Source organism: Eschrichtius robustus, chromosome 17 (assembly GCF_028021215.1).
Source record: "Eschrichtius robustus isolate mEscRob2 chromosome 17, mEscRob2.pri, whole genome shotgun sequence".
NCBI lineage: Eukaryota > Metazoa > Chordata > Mammalia > Artiodactyla > Eschrichtiidae > Eschrichtius > Eschrichtius robustus.
This window is the reverse complement of record NC_090840.1, coordinates 58,100,130-58,112,499: the sequence shown is the minus strand read 5'-3', so window position 1 is coordinate 58,112,499 and position 12,370 is coordinate 58,100,130.

Here is a 12,370-nt window from a genome sequence, read left to right as displayed (position 1 = left end):
AGCCTCTTCAATAAATGGTGCTTGGAAAACTGGGCAGTTGCATGTAAAAGTATGAAATTAGAACACTCCCTAACACCATACACAAAAATAAACTCAAAATGGATTAAAGACCTAAATGTAAGACCAGACACTATAAAACTCTTAGAGGAAAACATAGGAAGTACACTCTTTGACATAAATCACAGCAAGATCCTTTTTGACCAATCTCCTAGAGAAATGGAAATAAAAACAAAAATAAACAAATGGGACCTAATGAAACTTAAAAGCTTTTGCACAGCAAAGGAAAGCATAAACAAGATGAAAAGACAACCCTCAGAATGCGAGAAAATATTTGCAAACAAAGCAACTGACAAAGGATTAATCTTCGAAATATACAAGCAGCTCATGCAGATCAATATCAAAAAAAATCAAGCAACCCAATCCAAAAATGGGCAGATCTAAATAGACATTTCTCCAAAGAAGATCTACAGATTGCCAAGAAACACATGAAAGGATGCTCAACATCACTAATCATTAGAGAAATGCAAATCAAAACTACAATGAGGTATCTCCTCACACTGGTCAGAATGGCTGTCATCAAAAAATCTACAAACAATAAATTTGGAGAGGGTGTGGATAAAAGGGAACCCTCTTGCACTGTTGGTGGAATGTAAGTTGATATAGCCACTATGGAGAACAGTAGGGAGGTTCCTTAAAAATCTAAAAATAGAAGTACCATATGACCCAGTAATCCCACTACTGGGCATATACCCTGAGAAAAACATAATTCAAAAAGAGTCATGTACCACAATATTCATTGCACCACTATTTACAATAGCCAGGACATGGAAGCAACCTAAGTGTCCATTGACAGATGTATGGATAAAGAAGATGTGGCACATATATACAATGGGATATTACTCAGACATAAAAAGAAACGTAATTGAGTTATTTTTAGTGAGGTGGATGAACCTAGAGACTGTCATACAGAGTGAAGTAAGTCAGAAAGAGAAAAACAAATACCGCATGCTAACACACGTATATGGAATCTAAAAAAAAAAAAGTTCTGAAGAACCTTTGGATAGGACAGGAATAAAGACACAGAGGTAGAGAATGGACTTGAGGACACGGCGGGGGGGAAGGGTAAGCTGGGACAAAGTGAGAGAGTGGTATGGACATATATACACCACCAAATGTAAAATAGATAGCTAGTGGGAAGCAGCCACATAGCACAGGGAGATCAGCTCGGTGCTTTGTGACCACCTAGAGGGGTGGGATGGGGAGGGCGGGAGGGAGATGCAAGAGGGAGGGGATATGGGGATATATGTATACATATAGCTGATTCACATTTTTTATACAGCAGAAACTAACACAACGTTGTAAAGCAGTTAAATTCCAATAAAGATGTTAAATAAAATAAAATAAAACCTATGCTTATAGGACAAGATATTTAATCAAGTTAAATTGGACATGCAAAACTGAGTGCTTTAATCAAACATATTATGATCTCTTTGGCTTATAACATACTGCTAATTGTAATCATATCTTAAATTTTAAAATTCGTTTTAAATGCTGATTTAAAATATAGATTAGAATGATATTTCCTGAATTTAAATTTTTTTCTCCAATTGAAGACAAAAGTGCATTAATTTGTAAGGATAAACATTATATATTTAATAATCCCTTGAGATAATTGCAGATGTACCAGATTGTTGTCTTTATTAGTTAAATAGAATAATTGCTATAAAAATTACAAATTTTCATTGGCTTAATGCCATAAATATTGAATACTTGGTAAGCCCTATGTAGGTTGTTGAAGGGGAAGTGGGCAGGTTCTGCTCCATGTAAACATTGAGGGATCCAGTCTTTTTCCATTTTTTTCATCCCCTTCTTCTAAGTTGGGAAATTCTCTTCACTTGGTCCATGGGTAGGAAAAAAGAGTGAAAGTTGTAGTTGGGTTTTTATAAGCCAGGCCTAGTAGTAGCAACATCATTGACTTCTCATTTTATTGACCAAAATACAGTCAAATGGTCATATTTAAAAGCAAGAAAGGTTTAAAAATGTTGTTTGGCTTTTTCTCCAGGAAGGGGAGAAAAAAAAATGGTGATCGTTGGAACTGTTTGCCATAGTGGCTAAAAGACACTTTAATATATGATTTTGGATACAAATATTTGGAGGAGTAGAACTAGCTCCACAACTCTATACCTAAGAGCCAGCAGGTGAAAGCTGCCATCAGATAAAAATTTTGTTATAGGAACAACAGTAGTTTTAAATTTGAAACGAGCCTAAATTATGGGAAAACAGTATTTAATGGGAAATTTGACATAATCACAACAGAATGAGGAATTACTACTGTTGATTCAAGAACAAAGTAATTTGATAGTGTAATGTTTGTGGAATGTATTCAAAGGATGGTTGCCAAAAGAAACTATAATATTAATACTATTCATTCCATAATTAATTTTAAATATTGTTATATTGGATTTGTTTTTTGTGTGTGTGTGCTAGTGTAGAAAATAAATAAGTTAATTAAATTAGTTTCCATCAAGGCTTCATTTAGATGGAAAATTATACAGATCATTAAATTATAAAAGAAAAAATAGTACAATTATACTTTGCTTAACTGGCTAAAAAATTAAGTGCAGGGAAATGTTAATAAGATCCATACAGATTCATATCTTTTATTTCTTACATTTTATTTAGTTACTTGTTTTTTAGTGTGTATGCATATTTTATTTGTAATGTTTTAAATTTTTGAATAGGTAATATATGATTCAAAGCACATGTTTTTAAAAAATTAAAGAAAATGGCGTGTGGTGAATAGTCTTGATAAACCTCTTTTTATAATCACCAAATAGGCTATGCCATGATTTGTAGCATGGATACTGAATCCTCAACAAGATTCATCAGAGAAAGCTATCCCTTTGACTTCACAAGAAGGGGCAACAGGAGACACCGTAGTTACTCCCCATATCATGGCCATTTCAAATTTTAGGCCTGGATTCATATATCTTATTATAAGAATACATTTACCCAGACAGTGTGATAGTTAGTGTGAGTGTTTTGTTTTGTGTTTAGTTTTTTTGCTTTAGTATAACTTACATATAGAAAAGTGTGTAGATTTTGAATGCACACAAAGTATTTACAAAGTGAACACACCCATTTAATCACCTCCCAGATCAAGAAGTAGATTATCATCACCTTCCCCCGAAACCCACTGTGCCCCATCCCAATCATAATCCCCTCTCTCCTGCACAGATATTGCCACCAACGCTCATTCCTAATGCCATAAATGATAGTTTTGCCATTAAAGAATATTGAAATATACCATACATATAGAAAAGGATACAAATCACATGTTACAACTCGATGAATTTTCACAAAGTGGAAACACCTATGTAATCAACACTCACTAAGTTAATAGAAAAAACAAAACAAAACAAAACATTGCCAACATCCCCAAAGTCCCTGCTATTGTAACATGTAACATCCCTTTCTGAACTTTATATAGATGGAATCATGATAACAAGCATTTCTTTATGTCTGCCTTCCTCATTTCAACATGTTTCTGAGAGTAATTCATGTTTTTGCATGTAGCTGTGGTTTCTTTTCATTTCCATATGCATTTTACAAATAATCTGAAATTTATTTGTCCTTTTTGTCATTAGTGGGCATAAGGGTTAGTGCCTATTTAGGCTATTATTTATTGTGCTGCTATGAACATTCTTGCTTCTGAGTGTTTTTCACAGCTCCACAGTTAACCCTCTAGAGTGCTGACTGATGCTTCCTCTGTTAGGAGATTACAATTTTAGAAGTCAGATTGATTGCAGTAGTAACCTCTCCTTTGCCAGAACAATTCAAATAAACAACTTAAGGGAAGGGTAATTGCTCTTTGGTTCAAAAAGAAGCTTCCAAATTCAGTCACTGAAGCCATGCTCTTACAACCCTACGTGTACCTCCTTTGCAACATTATTCCTCTAGGATACTTGAATTTATTTATTTTATTTACTTCTTTTTGGCTGCGTTGGGTCTTCGTTGCTGCACGCAGGCTTTCTCTACTTGCGGCGAGCGGGGGTGGTTACTCTTCATTGCAGTGCGATTTTGGAATGATAATTGGCTCTACCTTCTAAGATAAAAAGCTTTATTTTTATTTTTATTTTTTTTAACATCTTTATTGGAGTATAATTGCTTTACAATGGTGTGTTAGTTTCTGCTTTATAACAAAGTGAATCAGTTATACATATACATATGTTCCCATATCTCTTCCCTCTTGCATCTCCCTCCCTCCCACCTTCCCTATCCCACCCCTCTAGGTGGTCACAAAGCACAGAGCTGATCTCCCTGTGCTATGCGGCTGCTTCCCACTAGCTATCTATTTTACATTTGGTAGTGTATATATGTCCATGCCACTCTCTCACTTTGTCCCAGCTTACCCTTCCCCCTCCCCATATTCTCAAGTCCATTCTCTAGTAGGTCTGTGTCTTTATTCCCATCTTGCCACTAGGTTCTTCATGACCTTTTTTTTTTTTTTTTCCTTAGATTCCATATATATGTGTTAGCATACTGTATTTGTTTTTCTCTTTCTGACTTACTTCACTCTGTATGATAGACTTTATAACAAATGGGTGTGGCTACAGCAGATGAATATGGTTAGGCATTTTCAGTACAGATCTTCCTTGACTTACAATGGGGTTATTTCAGGATAAACCCATTATAAGTTGAAAGTATTGTTAAGTAGAAAATGCATATAATACACCTAATTTACCAAACATCTTAGCTTAGCTTAGCCTACCTTAAAATGTACTCAGAACACTTCCATTGGCCTACAGTTGGGCAAAATCATCTAACGCAAAACCTGTTTTATAATAAAATGTCAACTATTTCACGTAATTTATTTATTTTTTTTCCACATCAACTATTGGAGTCCTTTTTAATTATCCAAATATTTTCAACATTTCTACCTAATTTGAAATGATGGCTGATACAGTATTACTATGAGTTACTTACAGCACTAATCAGAATTGGCAGTATGATATGATAGATCTACAACTCACGTTTTTTCTTTTTTTTCTTATTTATTTTATACATATTAGTGTATATGTGTCAATCCCAGTCTCCCAATTCATACCACCACCACCACCACCACCCCCGCCGCTTTCCCCCCTTGGTGTCAATACATTTGTTCTCTACATCTGTGTCTCTATTTCTGCCTTGCAAACCGGTTCATCTGTACCATTTTTCTAGATTCCACATATATGCATTAATATACGATATGTGTTTTTCTCTTTTTGACTTACTTCACTCTGTATGACAGTCTCTGTGTCCATCCATATCTCTACAAATGACCCAATTTCGTTCCTTTTTATGGCTGAGTAATGTTCCATTGTATATATGTACCACATCTTCTTTATCCATTTGTCTGTCGATGGGCATTTAGGTTGCTTCCATGGCCTGGCTATTGTAAACAGTGCTGCAATGAACATTGGAGTGCCTGTGTCTTTTTGAATTATGGTTTTCTCTGGGTATATGTCCAGTAGTGGGATTGCTGGGTCATATGGTGATTCTGTTTTTAATTTTTTAAGGTACCTCCATACTGGTCTCCATAGTGACTCTATCAATTTACATTCCCACCAATAGTGCAAGAGGGTTCCCTTTTCTCCACACCCTCTCCAGCATTTGTTGTTTGTAGATTTTCTGATGATGCCCACTCTAACCGGTGTGAGGGGATACCTCATGTAGTTTTGACTTGCATTTCTCTAATAATTAGTGATGTTGAGCAGCGTTTCATGTGCATCTTGGCCATCTGTATGTCTTCTTTGGAGAAATGTCTATTTAGGTCTTCTGCTCATTTTTGGATTGGGTTGTTTGTTTTTTTAATATTGAGCTGCATGAGCTGTTTGTATATTTTGGAGATTAATCCTTTGTCCACTGATTTGTTTGCAAATATTTTCTCCCATTCTGAGGGTTGTCTTTTCATCTTGTTTGTAGTTTCCTTTGCTGTGCAAAAGCTTTTAAGTTTCATTAGGTCCCATTTGTTTATTTTTGCTTTTATTTCTCATGTAATTTATTGAATACTGTACTGAAACTGAAAAACAGAATGGTTGTATGGGCACAGAATGGTTGTGATCATATGTGTAAATATGTGGGTAAAAATGTGGGCTTGATCTTTTGCCCAGCATCACCAGAGAGTATTGTTAGCTCAAGGAAAAGATCAAAATTCAAAGTAAAGTTTCTACTGAATTCATATAGTTTTTGTACAATCAGAAAGTCTAAAACTGTAAGTCAAACCATTGTAAGTCAAGGACCATCTATATAAAGGTCTTTAAAAAATTATGCTAATGAATTACCTTTGTGCTAGAGATTTAAGTGTCCCTACATGCTGGATCTGTGCTTAAATTTGTTTTCAAAGAAACAGCCCCTTAGGCCAGTCATTATCTTTTAGGGGATGGCATGTGTGGCAATTGGAAAACACTGGATAAAAAACACCCTAACTTTACTGAGAAAGGAATTAATCAAACTTTCTTATTTAAAAAGAAATTACTGACACCCTCTAAAATTTGGTTTAAAAATACAGCCAACATTTTATATCAAATTCCAATAGAAATGGTAATTATTAGAATAATGGGTTTACAAATTCACATAATCTTGGTTTTTTTCTAGCCAATAAAGGCTAGACAAAGATCTCTTATAGATAAAAAATGCTGAAAATACTCTTCAGGTAATTAAACCCAACAATTTTGATTGTTCAAGATATCAAAACAATACTTAAAATAATGATCTTCTAATAGCTTTAAAAATCTACTTAATCTGTACCAAGAAATATAGAAAGGTTTACAAATCACATTAAACAAAGTGGTATCAGGTAGCACAATGGGAAAGTAGAAATTAAAAATATGACTGTACTACTCAAGGTAATCTACAGATTCAATGCAATCTCCATCAAATTACCAATGGCATTTTTCACAGATTTAGAACAAAAAAACCCTTAAAATTTGTATGGAGACAAAAAAGACCCCAAATAGCCAAAGCAATCTTAAGAAAGAAAAACAGAGCTGGAGGAATCAGGGTCCCTGACTTCAGACTATACTACAAGGTTACAGTCATCAAAACGGTATCGTACTTGCACAAAAACAGAAATATAGATCAATGGAACATGATAGAAAGCCCAGAAATAAACCTATGCACCTATGGTCAATTAATCTATGACAAAGGAGGCAATACTATACAATGGAGAAAAGACAGTCTCTTCAACTAATGATGCTGGGAAAACTGGACAGCTACATGTAAAAAAAAATGAAATTAGAACATTCATTAACACCATACACAAAAATAAACTCAAAATGGACTAAAGACCTAAATGTAAGACTGGATACTATAAAACTCTTAGAGGAAAACATAGGCAGAACACTCTATGACATAAATCACAGCAAGCTCCTTTTTGACCCACCTCCTAGAGGAATGGAAATAAAAACAAAAATAAACAAATGGGACCTAATGAAACTTAAAAGCTTTTGCACAGCAAAGGAAACCATAAACAAGACAAAAAGACAACCCTCAGAATGGGAGAAAATATTTGCCAACAAAGCAATAACAAAGGATTAATCTCCAAAATATACAAACAGCTCATGCAGCTCAATATTAAAAAAACAAACAACCCAATTAAAAAATGGGCGGAAGACCTAAATAGACATTTCACCAAGGAAGACATACAGATCCAAGAGGCACATGAAAAACTGCTCAACATCACTAATCATTAGAGAAATGCAAATCAAAACTACAATGATGTATCACCTCACACCAGTCAGAATGGCCATCATCAAAAAATCTACAAACAATAAATGCTGGAGAGGGTGTGGAGAAAAGGGAACCCTCCTACACTGTTGGTGGGAATGTAAGTTAGTGCAGACACTGTTCAAAACAGTATGACGGTTCCTCAGAAAACTAAAATAGAACTACCATATGATCGAGTAATCCCACTCCTGGGCATATATCCAGAGAAAAACATGGTTCTAAAGGATACGTGCACCCCAATGTTCATTGCAGCGCTATTTACAATAGCCAAGACATGGAAGCAACCTAAATGTCTACTGACAGATGAATGAATAAAGAAGATGTGGTACATATATACAATGGAATATTACTCAGCCATTTAAAAAAATGAAATGTCATTTGAAGCAAAATGGATGGACCTGGAGATTATCATACTAAGTGAAGTAAGTCAGACAGAGAAAGACAAATATCATATGATACCGCTTATATGCAGACTCTAAAAAAATGAAACAAATGAACTTATTTACAAAACAGAAACAGACTCACAGACTTAGAGAACAAACTTATGGTTCCTGGGGGAGGAGGGGTGGGGGGGAGGGAAAAATTAGGAGCTTGGGATTAATATACACACTACTATATATAAAATAGATAAACAAAAAGAACCTACTGTATAGCACAGGGAACTCTGCTCAATATTCTGTAATAACCTAAATGGGAAAGGAATTTGAAAAAGAATAGATACCTGTATATGTATAACTGAATCACTCTGCTGTACATCTGAAACTAACACAACATTGTTAATCAACTATACTCTAATATAAAATAAAAAATTTTAAAATGAAAAAAAAGGATAGGCATCCTAAAATAAATAAATAAATAAAATTTAAAGAAATATTAGGCTTTTATTTCTTAAATTGATTTTTGTTACAGACTGTAAGTTACAACTGTATTTACCAAGGAACAAAATATTGAACTAGGATTATAATCTCAGCAATGATAAACAAAGAAAAATTATAGAGTATTTACTTTACAGTGAAAATGGAAATACTGTAATTAAAGACCAAATTGAGAAAATTTCCTTTAGGATTAAACCATACATACTCTTCTATTTTTTCATTATTTTTATTATATTATTTTTTTATGGCGAGCTCTGCTAGTAACCCCATGGCATTTTCTCCACACATCTTTCTTCCTAATAGAACCCCTCTTTGTTTAAAGTAGCAACATGACTGTTAATTACGTAGTTAATAGATCAGCCTCCTTTCCAGCTACAGAATATATGGTATTCTGGTCAATGAGCTGTAGATCATGTCCCTATGAAAGGCTTCCCTTTCTTGTTCACAAGGACAAAGCCCACTTAGAAAGGTCCATGCCTTTTTCCTTCCCCCTTTTTTTGCCTGAACTGTGGGCATAAGGCTTGGAGGTCCGGCACCCAGCTTGTGACCATTAGGCAAAAAGTATAAGGGTAAAGGACTATACACACAGGACCGCAGATCAGAAACATGAAAAGATCCTGGGTGCCTGATGACACTGCAGATAAATAAAGAATACCTCTAAGAGATTCAAATCTGAACAAAATGCTAAGTCACATTCCTCCACATTCACAATTAAAATAATTTGGTGATTTTGGTGTGGGGGATGAGGGAGAGGACACAGGTCACAAAAATGTGGTTTTCTTGTTTGGGTGACTGAGTTGCTTATTATGGTATTAGAGGTCAGGCACTATATTTTATTGTGTCTTGATTAATAGTTTTCTCATCATCCTCTTTTTCCCACCAGTAGTAAGTTCTTTGGGGCGGGATCTTTTTCTCTGTTATTCAACACCCCCCCACCTTTTTTTGCATCCAGCACCCTGAGGGTAAGCATAAATCTCCATTTATTTATGGAAACATAAATATTTACTGAAGAAAGAAAGAAATAGAGAGGAGATAAGTATAGTTTGGGACACAGTTTATGATTTTTGGGGAATGGCAAGTTTGGAGCAGTGCTAATATTAGTAGTTAATATTATTTGAGTACTTACAACATGTCAAAAATTGTACTAAGAGTTTTATATGCATTATTCTTCAAAAATAAAACAAAATATTATTAGGTAAATATTAGCATTATACCCATTTTTCAAGATGAGGAAATTGAGATAACAAGAAGTTAATTAACTTGTCTGAAGTAGAAGAGCCTGGATTCTAATTCAGTTGGTCCATTTCCAGAGCTCATATAGATCTCTATTCATTACTACCTCTCTTGGCTAAGGTAGGACACAGAAGCTGGAGATACATACACAGGACACTTAGAAGTCATTTTCCAAACAGAATTGGAATAAGGAAAATTTAAATCAGACTTTGGACTGAGATGCCCTCAAGAAAGCTGGAACCAACTGTTGTCAGAAAGCTTCACAAGATGATTATATTCACCAGAATCCAGCATCTAGTTGTCAGATATGCAAGTTGAAATTTTAGATCTGATGGTGTTGCCATTGTTAATTTAGCTTAGGGAAGTTGACTCACTCATAAGAGACTAAATTATCAAATTCAGGATGCCAATTGACTCACTTGAAATGAGAAAGTTAACTGAAGGTGGGATAAACATCCATACCAGGCAAGGAGTGTTCATAAAAGGTCCTTAGAATAAAATAAGAACAAGGGAAGTTAGCCAAAATATGTGAGTGCTGAAAGGCACTAGGATCTTCTGTTACATTTCAATAGTGATAGACCTGCCAGGTGGATCTGGCTGAGCACGTTGAGCCATGAATGGGCAAGGCCACTTTCTGCATCTTTCACCCATTTGCATGCTTGCTATGCTGTCTGATTTGAGTCCTTTTGGTTGAATCCTTCTGGTTTGAATCCTTCTTTCTTTAGACTTCAGTCAAAACTTGTTAACATGACTATTTTTACCCTAGTAGATGTGTTTATTTATGGTTAAGTCTGAAAGGGCAAACTTATTTGTTTCTCCAAGTTGTTCGTCTCTGCCTACCTCCCCTTCACCTATACAACTCACTGACTATTATCATCTGCTTCTTTTTAGTCACAGTTCAGGAGACAGTATACAAAACATGCTACCTCTACTTTAAGACTAACACCTCCATCTGTCCCTTTGTTTCCCATCCCTTCTTTTACTTTCAGGACCCTGATCATTTTCTGTTGTCTGTCCTCTCTTCTGCAGTTTCACCCTCAGCTTCACCAACTCATAAACATGATCAAATTTTTTATCATAAAGAAGCCCTCAATTCCACGTTCCCTTTAAAAAAGAGCAGGGAGCTCTCCTTCAATCCCATGCTTCCTTTAAATATTTCCGCGCCTCCTCTAATCCACAGCCAATCTCCTTGACAGATCTGCATTTACTATTTCCACTTTCTTACTTCTGTGACTTGCCAATTCACAGAAATCTGACTTTGGCTCCCACTGCTTCAATAAATATACTTTGGCACACATCCCCTATAGCATTCCACTTGTCAAATTCAGTGACCTTTTTTTACATTACATCTTACTTGACCTCATCAACATTTGGCATTCTTGAACACTTCCTTTGTGAAGCTCTCATCTCTGTTGCCCCATGACACCATTTCTCCTAGTTTTCTTTCTATGTTTTCTTCCTAGTTTATTTTATTATTTTTTTATTACCTAATCTGCTTATTTTATTCAAATTTCACCACTTGTCCCAAGAGTGTCCTTTACAGTAGAAGAAAATTTAGGCTCATGCACTGTATTCCGTTGTCATATCTCTTTAGTCTTCTTTAAGCTGGAATAGTTCCTGAGCCATCTTTTGTGTTTCATGACATTGCTGCCATTGCTACTTTTAGAGTACAGTCCTTTTTTTTTTTTTCTTTTTTTAAAGAAAGTCCCTCAATTTGGATTTGTCTGTTTCCTCATGATCAGACTCAGGTTATGAAATTTTGGCAGGAGTGCCATGGAAGTGCTACAGGGCTCTTAATGCAGCATATTAGGGGGCACATGGTGTGTGTTTGTCCTGTTCTATGATGTTCACTTTGAACATTTGGTGAAGGTGCTGCCTGTCTGTCATTTTTCTCCGAACAGTGCTGGTTCTTTTCCTCTGCATTACAAGGAGTCTTTTCTTTATGCTCATTCAGAAGAGTACTACATAACAGCATGTTATCTTCCTAGTTTATTTTGTTTGTTCTTTTTCCTTTATCTCCCCCTTAAATGTATGTGTTCCTCAAGGCTTCATCATTGGCCCTTTGCGATCCACTATCTACACATTCTATCTCCATGATTATTCCCATTTCTGTGGCTTCAACCACCAATCATATCTCTCAAGCAGTTTCTCTTTTAGGTTCCAAATGCATATATTCAACTGCATGGTGGACATATTCATCAAAGGGCATCTCAATATTCCCCTTTCTCTCCTTGTTCACAATATCATTTGTCCAACCAAACTAGAAACCTGTGAATCACTGTGAACTTTTCTTCTATCTCCCCACTCCTCATTAAATTAGTGACAACAGCCAATCCTTTTAATGCTATTGCTATACTTTGGTAGGGTTGACTTTGTATTAGTCATAGGCAGTGAGGGAAATCCTGTTAAGTTTTCATTTTCATCTTATGACACCTTCTCTTAATGTTGTTGCAAAATCTCACAAAAGAGATTTTAATATTTATTAGTATACT